The sequence below is a fragment of the Chiloscyllium plagiosum genome, unplaced genomic scaffold, assembly GCF_037043375.1.
Source record: "Chiloscyllium plagiosum isolate Xiang-an unplaced genomic scaffold, Cpla_swu_hap1 HiC_scaffold_22, whole genome shotgun sequence".
NCBI lineage: Eukaryota > Metazoa > Chordata > Chondrichthyes > Orectolobiformes > Hemiscylliidae > Chiloscyllium > Chiloscyllium plagiosum.
This window is the reverse complement of record NW_028270160.1, coordinates 28991570-29010945: the sequence shown is the minus strand read 5'-3', so window position 1 is coordinate 29010945 and position 19376 is coordinate 28991570. Positions and strand designations below refer to the sequence as shown.

The 19376-nt window shown below is 41.6% G+C and overlaps 1 long non-coding RNA gene across 2 annotated transcripts in view; it reads left to right on the top strand.

Annotated features, from left to right (window-relative positions):
* The window catches only part of LOC148145964 (uncharacterized), a 252222-nt gene that overhangs the window by 24275 nt on the left and 208571 nt on the right, over positions 1-19376 (top strand). For both annotated transcript variants that reach the window (XR_015761005.1, XR_015761004.1), the window contains exon 2: positions 1041-1193. This is a non-coding gene — a long non-coding RNA (uncharacterized LOC148145964). The remainder of the gene's footprint in view (positions 1-1040; positions 1194-19376) is intronic.

The window sequence follows — 19376 nt, the reverse complement described above, 5'->3', positions numbered from 1 at the left end:
CACTCTCTAAAAGTAGCTTCACTCCATTGGAATTGTATTGAAAATGGTGCTATTCCCAAGGAATGGGAGACTGTCTCATGGATGGACCTGACCTTGCATCTTGCCAGAACATAAATGTTTACAGTCATGTTTTCAGCAATACACAGCCAAAACTACTTCCCATATATGGAATAATGAAAAATTTTCATTATCTCCATTTGCAAATTCCATTTAGTGGAGTGTAATGGTTATTAATTAAAACCCTCTTTACATCTTGAATTGTTAACTTGTTCATGTCAGTGAAATGATACAGCACAGTATATTTCTTCGATTCCCATGACACTACTAAAGTGATTCTCCATTTTCCTCTGTTGTATTATAATAATCATAGCTAAACAATACCCTTCAACTCATTCAGTTCATCAGCCATGAAATTTGGTTGGACAATTCTATCAGCTATTCTGACATTTAGCCACGTACAACCAGTAACCAAGGGTGCAGTCTGACCATTTCATTTGCTTCTGCTATTTATCACTGTCCAAATCTCATTTTGCTTAGTTGTGTAAATTGTTCATTTGATTGATTCCAAATTTTGTTCCAAGACAAATGATAACTTTGATTAATCCTCGGAAGAATTAGCATGCAGGCATACTTGGCAAGTTTAAGTGTTATGCAATAGTGTTCCCATGATAGCCCACTAGATAAATCCATCATACAAGGTGGCACAAAGCCAGGAAAACCACAAAGACCAAAGTTCAATCTCTGGTCTTCATTGAATTGGTCAATTTTGGTCAGGGCAATATGCAACAGTTGGCCTTGATTTGTCAAGTAATAAAGAGAGCCACAATTCTTATTCATGTGTCGTGTCTCACAGCACCTGCTTATAAAAGATCACTGGTTCCCCATGGTACTTTAAAATGCATTGGAAGATGAAACATGAAGCTTATATTGTCCATGAGTTCTCAGATCATCCCCCAAATAAATTCTAAAGTATATTTCGTGTATTTTTTGTTCTGTTGAAAGGTCACTGACCTTCGATCTTAATTCTGTTTCTCTCACAGGTGTTGCCTGACTTGCAAAGTACTTCTGCCATTTGCTGTCTTTATTAAAGGAACTCACTGATTAGCTGCAGAGCATTCTGAAACGATGAACAGAACAGCCAGAAATCATGGTCCACTGAAAGCCCCTGGCATTGATAGGAAAAGGTCTTACAAGTAATATTTCAGAACTTGGAAAAATTTAAAGATCTAAACATGGAAGTTGGGAATCTCTGGATTATTCTCATGCTGCTGAGTATAGAAAGTTGATACAGTACAGCTAAAAGTGTGGGTGAACAAGGGATCTTACTGGAAGGGCTTCAGATTGTTGAGTGGTTAGAACCAGTTTTGATGCAGAAGGAGTTGTGCAGACCTGAGGAATTTGCACTTGTACAGGGCTAGGACCAATGTTCTCACGGTGAGTGGGGGGAGGGCAAGCAGGAGGGTCTCAGTTAAATTGTTGGGAAAAAGAACCAGGACAAAGCAGCAGAAAGGAGAGCCAAGATGCAAAGATCATGAGGATTGACAAACACCAAAAGAATGAAGAATTGTGTAGAAATAGGAGGGGAAAAAAGTCAGAGCAGATTAATATGGTGCTCAAGTGTGTTTGCCCGAATAGAAGGATTGCCTTAAATGAGGTTGATGGGCTGCAGGCTAAGTTGCCACATGGAGGTGATATTATAACTATAGCGATACTTTATTTAAACATGGACAGGAAATGAAAATAATACTAAAGTAAAAATCTGTCCACAAAAATGAACCATGTGTTTCTAGTTGTCTGCAACTTCAACACACCACTGTGTTCCCTAGCCAATATTTCTGTATTGGGTCCAATGCAGTACTCCAGTGAGGCTTACTGGAAGCTGGAAGAAGAATGGCTTATATCTGCTTGGGAACCTTGCAGCCCTCAGGACCCAAAATCAAGTACAATAATATTAGGGTCTGAGCACCTTCTTCCATGTCCTTTACCCACCCTCACATCCTGGGTCACATGAAGGCAGTCGGAGAGGCCACAAGGTCACCACGGAGCAGTGGAGCCTGTCAGGATATGTGAGTATATAGTAGAAATTACTTACTTTTAGCTCAGGCGTTGTTCAGTTCTGGAGGCAGTTGGAGAGGTCATGAGGTTACATATTCAGGCAGTTGCTTTACCCGAAACACTCCCACCCATCCTCCTCCTCTAACCAAAGAAAAAGCTCTTTGCATCAGTTGGTATGGTGACAATTGTTTTCTTTCGTGTTCCTTTTTTTCAGCGGTCTATTTAGGAATTTGGAATAATGGGAATGGAGGTTATGGCAGTTGAATGTTCCTTCTGCAGTATGTGAGAGGCAAGGGCCATCTCCACTGTCCCTGCTGACTTCATTTGTGGGAAATGCGCCCAACTCCAGCTCCTCAGGAACCGTGTTAGAGAACTAGAGCTGGAGCTGGAAGGACTTTGGATCATTCAGGAGGGAAAGGGCTTATTGAGAAGTGTTATAGGGAGGTAGTTACTCCACAGCCATGTGAAGAAGATAGATGGGTTAACGTCAGGGGTAGGAAAGGGAATCGACAGGCAGTGCAGGGATCTCCTGTGGTATTTCCCCTCAACAACGAGTATGCCTTTTTGGATACTGTCGCGGGGATGACTTACCAGGGGTAAGCAATGGGGCACAAGTCTCTGGCACAGAGATTGTCCTTGTTGCTCAGAGGGGAACGGGGAAGAGGAGCAGAGCTTTAGTCAGTGGGGATTCCATAGTTAAAGGGTCAGGTAGGAGGTTCTGTGGGAACGAGAGAGGCTCACGGTCTGCGTGTTGCCTCCCAGGTGCCATGGTTCGTGATGTCTCTGATTGTGTCTTTGGGATCCTTGCGGGGGAGGGGGACTAGCCTCAAGTCATAGTTCACATAGGCATCAATGACATAGGTAGGAAGAAAGGTGGGGATCGAAGGCAGAAATTCAGGGAGCTAGGATGGAAGCTTAGAGCTAGAACATACAGAATTGTTATCTCTGGTGTGTTGCCTGTGCCATGTGTTAGTGAGGCGAGGAACAGGGAGAGGGCGGAGCTGAAACATGGCTACAAGGATGGTGCAAGAGGGAGGGATTCAGATTCTTGGATAATTGGAGCTCATTCTAGGGAAGGTAGGATCTCTACCAACAGGATGGCCTTTACCTGAACCAGAGGGGTACCTGGGGGGGACATTTGCTAATGCTCTTCGGGGGAAGTTAAACTAATGCAGCAGGGGGATGGGAACCTGAATTGTAGTTCCAGAGTACAGGAGGTTGAGGGTAGTGAGGTCAGGGATAGGTTTACAAGGTTGCAAGAGGGCACCAGCAATCAGGACATTGGTTTGAAATGTTTGTACTTCAATGCCAGGAGCATCCGGAATAAGATGGGTGAACTTGCAGCTTGTGTTAGTACCTAAGATTTCGATGTTGTGGCCATTTCAGAGACATGGCTAAAGGAGGGACAGGAATGGTTATTGCAGATTCTGGGATTTAGATGTTTCAGCAAGAACAGAGAAGATGGTAAAAGGTGGGAGTGTAGCACTATTAATCAAGGGTAGTATTACAGCAACTGAGATAACTTTTGAGGACTCATTCACTGAGGTAGTTTGGGCTGAGGTTAGAAACGGGAAAGGAGAGGTCACCTTGTTGAGAGTTTTCTATAGGCCTCCGAATTGCTCCAGGGATGTAGAGGAAAGGACAGCAAAGATGATTCTCGATAAGAGCGAGAGTAACAGGGTAATTGTTATTGGGGACTTTAACTTCCCTAATATTGACTGGGAATACTATAGTTCAAGTAGGAGGGTTTTCTGACACAGTATGTAGACAGGCCAACAAAGGGCGATGCCATATTGGATTTGGTACTGGATAATGAATCAGGCCAGGTGTTGGATTTGGAGGTAAGTGAGCACTTTGGCGATAGTGACCATAATTCTGTTATGTTTACAATAGCAATGGGCAGGGATAGGTGTATACCACAGGGAAAGAGGTATAACGGGGGGATAGGCTAGCATGATGCGATTAGACAAGATTTAGGATGCATAGGATGGGGAAGGAAACTGCATGGGATGAACACACTTGAAATGTGGAGCTTATTCAAGGAACAGCTACTCCTTGAGACAGGGAGGTAGTTGTTGAGTGAGGGAGCCATGGTTTACTAAAGAAGTTGAAGCTCTTGTCAAGAGAAAGAAGAAGGCTTATGTGAGGATGAGGTGTGAAGGCTCAGTTAGGGGACTTGAGAGTTATAAGTTAGCCAGAAAAGATCTAAAGAGAGGGCTGAGAAGAGCCAGGAGGGAACATGAGAAGTTGTTGGCGGATAGGATCAAAGAAAACCCAAAGGCCTTCGATAGGTATATCAGGAATAAAAGAATGACTAGAGTAAGATTGGGGCCAATCAAAAGCCATACTGGAATGTTGTGAGTGGAATTTGAGGACATAGGAGGAGTGCTTAATGAATACTTTTTGTCAGTATTCACATTGGAAAAAGGCAATGTTAATGAGAATATGGAGATATAGGCTACAAGATTAAACAGGATTGTAGTTGACAAAGAGGAGATTTTAGCAATTTTGGAAGATTTGAAAATAAGTAAGACCTCTGGACTGGATGGGATTTATCCTTGGATTCTCTGGGAAGTCAGAAAGGAGATTACAGATCCTTTGGTTTGATCTTTATGTCATCATAGTTGACAGGAGTAGTGCCAGAAGACTGGAGGAGAGCAAATGTTATTCCCTTGTTTAAGAAGGGCAGTAGGGACAGCCCTGGTAATTATAGGCCAGTGAGCCTTATTTCGGTTGTGGGTAAGATGTTGGAAAAGATTATAAAAGATAGGATTTATAACCATCTGGAAAGGAATAATTTCATTAGGGACAGTCAATACGGTTTTGTGAAGAGTAGGTTGTACCACTAACCTTATTGAGTTCTTTGAGAAGGTGACAAAACAGGTGGATGAAGGTAAAGCGGTTGATGTGGTGTATATGGACTTCAGTAAGGCATTTGATAAGGTTCCATATGATAGGTTATTGCACAAAATAAGAAGTTTTGGAATTGAAGGTGATTTAGCAGTTTGGATCAGAAATTGGCGAGCTGAAAGAAGACAGAGGGTGGTGTTGATGGGAAACATTCATCCTGGAGCTTAGTTGCCAATGGTATGCCACAAGGGTCTGTTTTGGGGCCACTGATGTTTGTCATTTCTGGATGTGGGCCTAGAAGGATGGGTTAGTAAATTTGTGGATGACACTCAGGTAGGCAGAGCTGTGGATAGTACGAAGGGTGTTGTGGGTTACAGAGGGACATAGATAAGCTGCAGAGCTGGGCTGAGAAGTGGCAAATTGAGTTTAACATGGAAAAGTGTGAGGTAGTTCACTTCAGAAGAAGTGACAGGAATGCAGAGTACTGGGCTAATGGTAAAATTCTTGACAGTATGGATGAACAGAGAGATCTTGGTGTCCAGATGCATAAATCCCTGGAAGTTCCAACCCAGATTGATAGGGTTGTTAAGAAGGCATATGGTGTGTTGGAGTTTATTGGTAGGGGGATAGAAATTCAGAGCTACGACGTCATGCTTCAGCTGTACAAGACACTGGTACGGGCCGCCCCTGGAGTATTGCCTACAGTTCTGGTCACCACATTATAGGAAAAATGTGGAAGCTTTGGAATAAGGTTCAGAGGAGATTTTCTAGGACGTTGCCTGGTATGGAGGGAAGGTCTTATGAGGAATAGCTGAGGACTTGAGGCTGTTTTCATTAGAGCGAAGAAGGTTGAGAGCTGACTTAACCAAGGCATATAAGATAATCAGAGGGCTAGCCAGGGTGGACAGTGAAAGCCTTTTTCCTCAGATGGTGAAGACTAACATGAGGCGACATATCTTTAAATTGAGCAGTGATAGATTTAGGACAGATATCAGGGGTAGTTTCTTTAGTCAGAGAGTAGTAGGGGTGTGGAAAGGCCTGCCTGCAACCGTAGTAGACTCACCAACGTTAAAGGCATTTAAATGGGTATTGGACATACATATAGATAATAATGAAACGGTGTAGGTTAGATGGACATCAGAATAATTTCACAGGTCAGCGCAACATCGAGAGCCAAAGGGCCTGTATTGCACTGTTATGTTCTATGTTCTATGGGCTCCTTTCAACACAGCCAACCCATACGCACTTACTCATTGTCTGCATTATCATGCCTTCTCTGACATCCAATCCTCTGTCTGCCTAATTGTCTTTCTCACCTTTTGGCCTCTAACTCCACCTGTCCCCTCACTCTCTTATCACCAACTCCCCACCTGCTTTTCCTAGCTTCTAACACTTCTGATGAAACAAAATGTTAAGTCTGTTTTCTCTTCACAGATGCTGTCAGACCTGTTGAGTTTCTCCAGTAATTTCTGTATTTGTTAATGAAAATAATACTCGTCGCTTCAATGCATTCAGAAGAGATAGGGAGGGGGGAAAGAGACAAATGAGGTTCTATACACATTATCAAGACTCAGAGGTTAACAAGTCACCCACTCCAGATGAGATGTGTCCTAGTTTACTAAGGGAAGCAAGGACAAAGATAGCAGAAATTTTGACTACAACCTATAATTTCCTTAGATATGAAAGTGGTATGAGAGAACTGAATTCTTTCAAATGCTACACAAGAAAAAGGGTGATAATTTGACAATGTAATAACTCATGAGGAAGAGAGTACAAGATTTCAGGAGGACGTTCTGGTGAAATGGCCCATGATGTTGTGGCTGGCCTTTTATCCTACTCTATGATCAGACTAACCTACGTCCCCTACATTGTACTATCTTCCATGTGCCTATCCAAGAGTCACTTAAATGTCCCTAATGTATCTGACTGTACTACCACTGTTGACAGTGCATTCCACGCACCCACCACTCTCTGACATCTCCCCTAAACCTTCCTCCAATTACGTTAAAATTATGCCTCTCATGACAGACATTTCCACCATGGGAAAAAGTCTCTGGCTATCCACTCTATTTATGCCTCTCAACACCTTGTACACTTCTATCAAGTCACCTCTAATTCTTCTTCACTCCAATGAGAAAAGCCCTAGCTCCCTCAATCTTTCTTCATAAGACATGCCCTCCAATCCAGGCAGCATCCTGTTAAATCTCTTCTGCACTCTCTCTAAAGCTTCCACACCTTTCCTATAATGAGGCGACCAGAACTGAACACAATATTCCAAGTGTGGTCTAACCAAGACATTATAGAGCGGTAGCATAACCTCATGACTCTTAAACTCAATCCCCCTTCAATGAAGGCCAACACACCATACGCCTTCTTAACAACCCTATCAATGCAGGTGGCAACTTTGAGGGGTCTCTGGACATGGAACCCAAGATCCCTCTGTTCCTCCACACTGCCAAGAATCTTGCCTTTAACCCTGTATTCTGCATTCAAATTCAACCTTCCAAAATGAATGACTTCACATTTTTCAAGGTTGAATTCCATCTGCCACTTATCAGTCCAACTCTACATCCTGTCAGTGTCCCTTTGCAACCTACAACAGCCCTCCACACTATCCATAACTTCACCAACTGTTGTGTCATTAGCAAACTTACTAACCTACTCTTCCATTTTCTCATCCAAGTCATTTATAAAAATCACAAAGAGCAGAGGTCCCCAAACCAATTCCTGCAGAACACCACTGGTCACTAATCTCCACGCTGAATACTTTCCACTTACCACCATCCTCTGTCTTCTATGGGCCAGCCAATTCTGTATCCAAGCAGACAGGTTTCCCTGTATCCCATGCCTCTTTACTTTCTGAATGAGACTACCATGGGGAATCTTATCAAACACTTTGCTAAAATTCATTTATACCATATCCACTGCTCTACCTTCATCAATGTGTTTTGTCACATCTTCAAAGAATTCAATATGGTTTGTGAGGCATGACCTGCTGCTCACAAAACCATGCTGACTATCTCTAATCAAACTATGCTTTTCCTAATAATAATAAATCCTGTCTCTCAGAATTTTCTCTAATACTTTGCTCACCACTGACGTAAAACTGATTGGTCTGTAATTCCCAGGATTACCCCTATTCCCTTTCTTGAACAATCGAATAACATTTGCCACCCTCCAATCATCTGGCACTACTCCAGTGGACAGTGAGGACGCAAATATCATCGCCAAAGGTGCAGCAATCTCCTCCCTCGCTTCCTGTAGTAACCTTGGGTATATCCTGTCTGGGCTGAAAATGTGTTGCTGGAAAAGTGCAGCAGCTCAGGCAGCATCCAAGGAACAGGAGAATTGACGTTTCGGGCATAAGCCCTTCTTCAGGAATGAGGAAAGTGTGTCCAGCAGGCTAAGCTAAAAGGCAGGGAGGAGGGACTTGGGGGAGGGGCGTTGGAAATGCGATAGGTGGAAGGAGGTCAAGATGAGGTTGATAGATCGGAGTGGGGTGGGGGCGGAGAGGTCAGGAAGAAGATTGCAGGTTAGGAAGGAGGTGCTGAGTTCGAGGTATTTGACTGAGACAAGGTGGGGGGGAGGGGAAATGAGGAAACTGGAGAAATCTGAGTTCATCCCTTGTGGTTGGAGGGTTCCTAGGCGGAAGGAGGAAGAGTGCCTCATCTTCTACCTAGGAACCCTCCAACCACAAGGGATGAACTCAGATTTCTCCAGTTTCCTCATTTCCCCTCTCCCCACCTTGTCTCAGTCAAATCCCTCGAACTCAGCACCGCCTTCCTAACCTGCAATCTTCTTCCTGACCTCTCCGCCCCCACCCCACTCCGGCCTATCACCCTCACCTTGACTCCTTCCACCTATTGCATTTTCAACGCCCCTCCCCCAAGTCCCTCCTCCCTACCTTTTATCTTAGCCTGCTGGACACACTTTCCTCATTCCTGAAGAAGGAATATGCCCGAAACGTCGATTCTCCTGTTCCTTGGATGTTGCCTGACCTGCTGCGCTTTTCCAGCAACACATTTTCAGCTCTGATCTCCAGCATCTGCAGTCTTCTCTTTCTCCTCTATATCCTGTCTGGCCCAGGGGATTTATCTATCCTTACATTTTTCAAACTTTTCATTACATCCTCCTTCCTAAGATCAACTTGTTCTAGCACATCAAACTGTTTGATGCTGTCCTCAGAAACATCAAGATCCCTCTCAGTAGTGAATGCCGAAGAAATTTATTCATTAAGAACCTCCCCTACTTCCTCCAACTCCAGGCACAAGTTCCCTCCACTATTCCTGATCAACCCTATGCTCGCTCTGGCCATCCTCTTGTTCCTCACATAACTGTAGACTGCCTTAGGGTTTTACTTAATCCTACACACCAAAGCTTTTTCGTTCCCCCTTCTAGCTCTCCTAAGTCCATTCTTCTGTTCCTTCCTGGCTACCTTGTAACCCTCGAAAGTCCTGTCTGATCCTTGCCTCCTCAACCTTAAGTAAGTTTCTGGGGATAAATCAGGAGACACAGCAGAGATTCATCCCAAGGTCAAAGAAGCATAGAATAGGGAGGGTGAAGCATCCATAGCTGACTAGGCAAGTCAGGAATAGCATAAAAGCAAAAGAGAAAGCATATAATGTGGAAAAGTGCAGAGAGGAACCAGAAGATTGGGAAGCTTACAATGACCAAAAGAGGGCAACAAAAACAGAAATAAGGAGGGAGAAGATTAAATATGAGGGTAAGCTTGCCAGTAATGTAAAGGAAGACTGTAAGAGTTTCTTTAGGTATATAAAGGGCAAAAGAGAGGCAAAAGTGGATATTGGACTGCTGGAAAATGATGCTGGAGAGATAATATTGGGGAACAAAGAAATGGTTGAGGAACTGAATAATTACTTTGCATCAAATACACAAGTAAAATCCTAAAAATTCAAGTGAGTGAGGGGGGCAGAGCTGAGTATGGTGGCCATCACCAAGGAGAAGGTGCTAGAAAAACTGAATGGCCTAAAGGTGAACAAATCATCTAGACCAGACGGGCTACACCCCAGACTTCTAAGGGAGATAGCTGAAGAGATAGCAGATATTTCAGAAATCACTAGAGGGAGGGGCCCAGAGAAAATCACTAATGTGACACCCTGTTTAAAAAGGGAGTAAGCCAAAAGATAGGAAATTACGGACTGATTAGCCTAGCCTCGGTCGTGAGTAAGATATTGGAATCCGTTGTGAAGGATGAGATTTCTGAATATTTGGAAGTGTATGGTAAGATAGGGCAGAGTCAGCACGATTTCATCAAGGGGAGGTCATGCCTAACAAATCTGCTAGAATTCTTTGAGGAGGTAATGAACAGGTTAGATCAAGGAGATCCAATGGATGTTATCTACCTGGACTTTAAGAAGGCCCATGGAGTTAGAGACAAGATGCTTGCATGGATAGATGTTTGGCTGTCTGGCAAAAAGCAGACAGTGGGGATGAAAGAGTCTTTCTTAGCATGGAAGCCAGTCACTAGTGGTTTTCCACAAGGATCAACTTTTCACTTTATACATTAATCTAGTTGAAGGAACTGAGGGCATTTTGTCTAACTTTGCAGATAATACAAAGGCAAAGGGATAGGTAGCACTGAAAAGGTGGGGAGGCTGCAGAAGGATTTGAACAGGTGGGAAGAGTGGGCAAAGAAGTGGCAGATGGAGTACAATGTTCGAAAGTGTGAGGTCATGTACTTTGGTGTGAAGAATAGAGGCATGGACTATTTTCTAAATGTATTAAGAGTTAATGCCTTTGTGTAGGATTAAGGACATAGTTTTAATTCCAGATTATAGTTTTGAGGCTAACCCCAGTGTTTGCCACTTGCTTTAAAAATAAGCTTTCTTCTTAATTAATGGATTTTTAAAAAATCATTAATAGAATGAGGGATCACTGTCTAGGCCAGCATTTATTGCCTATCCCTAATTGCCCAGAGGACAGTTAAGAGTCAACCACATGTAGGCCAGACCAGGTAATGATGGTAATTTCCTAAAGGACATTAGTGAACTAAATACTTTTCTTCCCTCCTGACAATTCATTGTCATTATTAGATTCTTATTTAACTGAATGAATGCATTTACACTAATGCTGCAACTGGTGGAGTAATGGTTATTGGTGTAGTTGTTGTAGTAATTTATTAATGCAATCCTCCCGTCATAATTGTAACACAATTGTATGGAATAGCTTATGGCCATCACCCCCTGGGCAGTAACCTGGCAGAGTGGGTTACCTGGTTATTGCAGAACCTCCCTGGTTTCACCAAATAGAAATCAGGTCTGCTTTAGAACAGTTGGGTAATGTGCTCTGCCAAAAATGAATATTTAACCCATGTTTTGATCATACTTCTGAACTTGCTAGCCAATACAAGTGTTTCTCCAGTGAAAGGTGGGGACAGCTGTTTTCCTGCTGAGAGGTCAGTTACATGTTGCACAGTCGCCTTAAAAGAATTGGGTAATACAATACGACTGTAGTTTCATTGTGCAACATTATACAATAGTCAAAGGCATACGTCTGCCAGAGCTCATGTTCAAGTGAGTATATGTGCCAAATTTCAACAGTCCTGTTGTTAAAATCCATGAAATGAAAATTTAACTGAAAATTACAGTTATTCAATATTATTTAACACATTGGATAAACTCTATATTGAAAGATTTTATCTTATGGATAGCAACTTTCTGATCTCAAAATCTCTGAAGGCCTGCTGCTTTATTAAAAGGTATGCACGTGGGTTCAATCCAACTCGACACATAGTTCATGGATATATGTAACCCAGGGCAGTATTCAAGTGCTGGTGAATTAAAATAGAGATTTGAAATGTATAGCCTACACATCTGCATGTATTTCCTTTGGTTTAATGACCACAGGCTGTTCTTTAAAATTTTAAAACCTCATTATTCCTTTGTCTTCTTTGCGTAAGTTTTTTTAACATGCCTGTTATATTATAAAGTTCACTTACATGTACATGCATTCATTTTGACTCAGCTTTTAGCATCTTCATCTGACATTAAATAGTAACAAATGTTTCAATGGCTTCACTGCTGGCAGAGCTTCACCATCAACGGAGGATTGAGCATATGTATTGTCCTTGCTCTGTGCTATCACCAGAACTAACAAAACAGCTACCCTTCTGACATCCAACACCCCATATCATCAAAAAAAGGGGAAGACACTGCATTCCCAATCTAGCTAAAGCATTGTTCTGAGATCATTTATGAGAAGGTGTGTGAGAGCTGCCTAAATATGATTGTTTTTTCAATTGGTCTCATTCTTTCTGTAGACTTAACACATCCCCTACTGCAGCCGTGATCTACGATAACTCGGGTGAAATTGAGAATTCTTGTCTATGAAGTGGGATTTCTGCATGAATGTTAGACCATAGCCATGTGGATTATGCTGTGAAAGAAAAGATATGGGATGCAAATTGGACTTACTTATTTATATGCTACACTTGTGAAAAGGGGACTAATTCACTTAGCAATTTTCTAAGTAATGATCCAAGGAAAATTGAAAATGATTAATGTTCAATAGTCGTCTCTTAGGACACCACATTAGAGAACTGATGTTCTGCACAAAGACATGGTAGCATAAGATTGTGCGTACAAACTTGCTCCAAATCCAAAGATGTGCAGGTTAGGTGAATTGGCCATGCTAAATTGACCATAGTGTTCAGGGATGTGTAGGTTAGGTGCATTAGTCAGGGGTAAATATCGGGTAGGGGGAATGGGTCTAGGTGGTTTGCTCTTCGGAGGGTCAGTGTGGACTTGTTTAGCCAAAGGACCTGTTTCCACACTGTAGGGATTCTAATTCTAATTCTACTTCAAAGCCATTGTTAAACTTTGGTTACTTTCTCAAGAGGCATCCTTAATTTACTTTTTGTTATCGAGGTTAAGAATTACATGTCGCAGAAAATAAGTGAAGGCGTTATTTAAGATTGAGATATGGGTCCTGCCTTGTTGAATGTACTTCTTTTTGTTTGCACATAAGATGTGGGTGTTGCTGGCTGACCAGCATTTATTGTCCAGACCTAGCTGCCCTTGAGAAGGTGGTAGCGAGTTGCCTTCTTGAATCATTGCAGTTCATGTACTGAAGGTTGACCCTCAATGCTCAAAGGGATACCAGACCTTGTTGCATTCGAACATGGCAGAAGTGAGGACTGCAGATGCTGGAAACCAGAGTTTAGATTAGAATGGTGCTGGAAAAGCACAGCAGGTCAGGCAGCATCTGAGGAGCAGGAAAATCGATGTTTTGGGCAAAAGCCCTTCATCAGGAATGGAGACAGGGAGCTCCCAGAGTGGAGAGATAAATGGGGGGTTGAGGGGGTGTCCTGGGGAGAAGGTAGCAAAGAGGTGAATGGGGGTGAGGATGGAGGTGATAGGTCAGAGAGGAGGGTGGAGCAGATAGATGGGAAGGGATATTGGCAGGTAGGACATGGACTGCTTCAGTCATGGTCTAGATTTGCTGACAAAATGACAATGAATTTAATGCATATGCTGTTTTTTGGTTTACAAATACCCGTCAATTTGTTGCGAGGAAGAGGTACCCTGTGAGTTACAAATTGCCACCAATTGCTGGATGGTTTGTACCTTTAGTTCATTCAGTCACGGGATGTTGGTATCGCCAGCTGGGTTAGTTTATTATTCATCCCTAATTGCCCTTGAGAAGTTGATGGTGAGTGGCAGCCCATGTGGTGTATGTACACCAATAGTGTTTTAAGACAACTCCAGAATCCTGATGCAATTACAACATTCCGAGATCCTTTTTAATGGCAAATTGTACAATCTACTAAACCACACTGGCTGAAAAAGAAACAATTGAATTTGCAAATAGTGAATAGCTGTGGAGATTTTCAAAAAAGTTCTTTCTTTTCCTTTTCCTCTGCATTCCCTTTCTTTCTCTTTATTATTCACATCCCTTATTTGTCTTAATCTGCCTTATTTTATTTTCCTGCTCTTTCGTAATTCTTAAACCTCATTTGTTAGGGAGACAAGACTGTTGGTCCCATCATTTTACTTGTTCCTTTATCAGCTCCTGGGGGAAAAGGTTGAACTAACAGGGCATGACACCAGAAGCTGTACTTTGCCAAATTCTGGCTGAACACTGAAATGTTCTGTTCTCAGGCCAGCGCACTCCATTCATTGCTCAGCTGCAACTTGTAGGGAAGTTGCAGCCAAATAGACTGTCAATTAAGTTTGATAGCATCCGTGAGGCATTAGGTATGCAAGCTGGTGTGTAAATAGTGCATGTAGTCCAACCAAAAAAAATTCTACAGCGAATTTATTAACTTACATTTTAATATTTACTTTGCAAATTAGTTTGAATTTCTTATGTATGTTTCGACTTTAATGTACTTATTGTCTTGTATTGCTGCAAGGTTAGCTCCAAATTTGGCAACAGTCTGATTCTAATTTACTGATAGAATTTGCATCCCAGAATAACATGCCTTTATCTTTAATGTATAACAGTAGCACAACTCTCCGTAGCTTTCTTCTTTTTTTTGCTGCAGGATCATCTTACAGTAAAAACTCTTCAAAGACTGAAGTAAAACAAAATTGCTCATGCTGTAAGAGAAGCTTGTTCTGTTCTTGTGTTTGCATGTGCAGCAGTTAAATAAATATTTCAAGAGCGAATCAGGTATCAGCTACATGGACGTCAGTGCGTGCCAAGTGCACCATATGTTAGCAATGTCTGAGAGGACTAAATGCATTTTCCACCACTGTTACGTTGAAGAGTAAGAGCTGCTAGCTGGTAACTTGCAGAAATTAGAAATAACACGTGCTCTCCATAAAAATTCTTTCATCAGATCATATCCAGTCAGTTGCAATTGCAAAACATTTTGCATGTTTTACAGTTTTGTCGTCAGTTGGCCTGTAAATGCTGAACTCCTTCCATTCCTTCTCTTAGCCCGGATTTCAAATCCTGGAGAATGGTTCCTCAACCTCTCATAGGAAGAAGTCAAATGTCAATAGTCTAATGTTTCTTTAATAAAATTCTCCTGTATCATGTTTCACTGCTGGCTGCCCCTTATTGTGAATTTCTTTGGTGGCTGGCGTGGGTTTGCTGTGACTAAAAGGGTTCCTTTCAGCTCACTTTATCAGCATAAGCACAGGTTAATTAAGCAGTGAAGGGCTTGATTGGGAGATGTCACAACACAAGTTATTCGAGCATTGCATGGGCAGTGCAGCCATGAGACTGTAACAATATAGTGCAGAGTACAGACCAATACAGTTACACTATTAGCTGTATTTTACTTCAGAAGCAGATCTATTACATAATACTGCAATGTTTGGCCACATCCATTTTGATGGTCAGTTGTTTTGTTAGTGTTGACATATGTCTGTTATCAATATGTATATAAAATAGTGGGCAATTGGCATTGACTGTCTATTCAGAGTGATTGAAATTGAAGGTTGTATTCTTGCAGCTTTGTGTCACTTTCCCAATGTGTGCAAATGAGAAGAGCCCACTCTGGCTGAGGTTACATGATCTGAAAAACTGAGATAATATATTATTTCGATGTGCCAGCAAATTAGTCATATTTTGGCATATCTATGAAAGAATCAAAATGCACAAAGAAAGCAGTCCATGAATTAAATATCTCTTATTTCAAACACACTGTACAATTGCTTCAACGTCACAATGGATTGGCTTTTTCTGAAGCTGCTTTTAATCTATTTCACATTTAAAAATATTTGCATGTTAATGTATATGGTAGATTCTTAACTGAGGTTTATAGATGAAAAGCTGTCAATGACACACACCATATTCCCATAGTAATATAAAAGACTCTAGAGTCTTGACATTGTTGTGAGTCTCAGATATGGCACAGAGGCGGAGTGATTAGAAAAAAGGATAAACACATATTCTGAAGAAGAATCATATTGGTCTCAAAATGTTAACTCCATCTCTGTCTATAGATTTTGCCAGACTTGAGTTTCCCCAGCACTTTCTGTTATTATTTAAAAGTTGTTTGATGATAAGGGATGTCCTCTTCCTGAGCAAAGGTTAAGAATACTCAATGCCTTTATGACTCCTAAAGTGATGAAAAGCAGATTACTTTATGAATATCAGTAGCAGCAGTGAGATAGGACACCTAGAGCAGATTTTACCAGACAGTTTGACACTTCTCCAAAGCAAGATTTGACAACCAATAATTCCTGCTGATGAGCAATGCTAACATCAGTGGCTTTTGAAAAGGAGACCTCGGAAATGAAGAGCAGAATTTAATGTAGGTGATAGTGGTTTCATAGAGCACTGTGTTGGCTCTTTTTGGGCAGGCTCACTGTGAGAAGTATTGGGCTTTTCCTCGGATCAAGGATGCTTGGCAGAAGTCCTGCCAGTCAATCAGAGGCTGAAAACTCTTCATTGGTTTACAGCACCATTGGCGAAGTGGTGACTACTCTGAGCAACGCAACTACCTAAGGTCCAGGATTGGAAATGGACCCTAGGCTGCAGTGGAGTGATGGCAGGAGGGGAGGCTATGTGGAGGAGGGATTTGGCAGTAACACAACAAGGGCAGGATGGTAGCTTTGAGCACCCGTGCCACATACTCCTCCTCCCCCCACATCCTGATGAGAGTGGAACCCTTAAAAACCCCTTACAGTGTGATGACTTCCCTACTTGTTGCTGGGTCAACTGGTGATAGGACTAGGGGAGGCTTTCCACAATCCAGCCACCCCAGACTAAATCAGAACGGAGGCAGGAAAGTGGAGGGGGTGAATGCTTCCTGCTACCAAACATTCTGCCTGTAGAGAGGGAATAAAATAGCATCATCCTTCAGGAATATTTATTGTGATGCTCGCTCTCTACTGAAATCCACACTTTATGATTGGGTTATTGCCAGCTTTTGTGTTCCTAAGGGCAAAGAATAAACCATGAATAAGAAACCCAGAAAGCTCCTTGAAATTCCTGGGCATGTAACAAGAGAAGCAGATGTAACAGATTATTGCTGGCTCACAGTTATGAAAATTTGTAGCATAATTGCAACGAGGCAGCCAGACGGTGAAAAATGATGGCTCCCAGGAATCCTTCAGGAATCTGCTACCTCTGCTTGGATCACAGGTAAGTAGAGTGGTAGGTGCTGGCTTCCATGACAGAGTACATATCAATTATGCACAACGTTAGATCAAAATAGTGCCATTTCTTGGTTACACCTACACAAACCCTGAACAAAAATGATCAAAAGTGTAAGCATTGATTTCTTGTGTTATCTATTTATGCTGAACGACGTATCTGACTGTATCAACAAACTCCAGTGTAGGCTGGAAAATTGAAGTCATGATGTAATCATAACAGAGTGATTTCCCTCTACATCCAGATGGGAAAACAGCACAGATGTAATTGAAATATTAATGTACAAGACTGAGACTCACCCAGGGAGTGTGATGGGATCTGTGGGCAAAACCTGTGCTTTTTGAATTTGGCACCCATTGAAAAAGGAAACTGACTCTTACACAGAGCTAGACACCAAAAGTTCTGTTGAAACTATGTACAAAGAAGCTTCTCTATCAGAATGCAGCCATAGAAGTTGAGGAGTCCAGTAAGTGCAGTACAAGCAGGCTAAAGGTGATGTAACCCAGATTCAGAAGCTGACAATGGGCAAGTATACAATTGCTGTAACTGCTTCTGTTACTTAGAGGTATTAGTGAAATAACACTAGCCAGACAGTTGAGGAAGTTCTACAGATGTTAGGCATTTTTGGAAATACTCTGCCCATGAAACCAGTTGGTTGTGCAGTGCTGTTGGCTGGGGATCAAACTAGCTCCGAGAAGCAGGAAGCTGAAATTCTTTGTGAAGAAAACAGAGGTTTGAATGGCTTTGCAGCTGAGATTGATGATCCATATGCTATATCAATAGCTGAGCCAATTTGTAAGATTTATCTTAGTTGTATCTGCCATTTAATACATTATTTATAGTTTATAATTAACTTTAGTTTAGTTGCTAATTCATATTTAATTTGTGTTGATTTTTGGTTTTAGAGAATACTTTGTTGCCCAAGATAACAGTTAATGTTTCCTTTGCTTGGTTTATTTAAGGTGAAGAAAAACTTCTGTTTTAAGCTGTGAATATTGTAATTTCATCACTTAGTCAAAGACTGCTATTTCAGATTTCTTTTTCCTTTAAGAAAAAGTCACTAGTCTCTACTGAGATTGTAATTGATGAGGGTTTGCCTCAAACAGGGTATTTTATCCAATGTGTCGATGCTTGTGCCATAAAATGTGGATATCGTGATATTGAAGAATCCAATAGACCTTTATTACAGCTATTATACACAGGTATTAGATTCCTCAGACATCTAAATGTCTGGGCTAAAATGAAGCTAAAAAGAGCATGCTTCTAGTGATCCTATAGTAAGATGGAGTCTGTGACTTTACACCCTCAGTTCACACTCTATGATGCAGTGATGACTCATGAACATGTATCTTAAATGTATAACAACCATGGGATATAGCACAATGGTAACAGAAGTTGCTTCCTTTGTTTATCGAATAAAGGTCAGTTTTGCTCATCTTTTTTTCTCTTGCTGAGACCTACCTAGAAGCTACTCTTCTACTCCAGGAACATTTATATCTTTTTCTGTGGCAACATTCTGCATGAGGCAACATATTCCTATTACTCTGTCCATTTGTTTGGGTTGGCACTGCAGCATTCCACCAAGACAATCCAATCATTTGAAATAAATCAAAGAGCTACAAACTCCAGAAATCTGAAACAAAAACAAAAATTGTTAGAGAAACTCAGCAGATCTGATGGCATCTATAAAGAGACAAACAGAGTTAATGTTTCAAGTTTTTTGACCATTCTTCAGAATCTTGAGCAATTTTTGATTTTGTTCTCATTGTGCAAATATTGCGTGAGTAATCTATAAAATTGTATTTTAATGCTTCCCCTTCCATAGTGTACCGCATTAATTTATCTCCCGGAGCAATAGTAGGGTGTTGGATGAGAAGGAGAGTAACTCCCAGTAGCGTCTGCAGTCATATATCACATCGGTAACTCAATTCTCCTGCTAGGATTCTGCCTGTGTGGCAATCTGCTTTTATTCTGCTGCTGTAGTTGTGCAACTTCTGATTCCATCAAGATGTGTGCATCATAGACACTGCCAGGAAAATCTGCACTAACTAGCATAATTTCATTCCAGTTGATGCAAGCCATGTAGACACTAAATGAATAGTAAGCCTTCCTGTTCACAATGGGACCATCACTGTAGCATGGTGCGCGGAAAGCTTTTGATTAACAGCACCTTGTGGCCAGGGAATGCCACACATGTGAGGAACATATGCCTGCCTCTCCAACGGCACTGTCCAACTGTCTATGTGAAGAGCCATGCTGAAATATGGCATCTGTTATCTCTTTTGTGCTTTGTTGAATTGCACACAGATATGAACATCAACTTTACCTGCATCATTGACTGTTGGTTCAAAGAGCAAAAAAAATTGAAAATTGTTTTGAAGCTTTTTCAAATTGTGTAC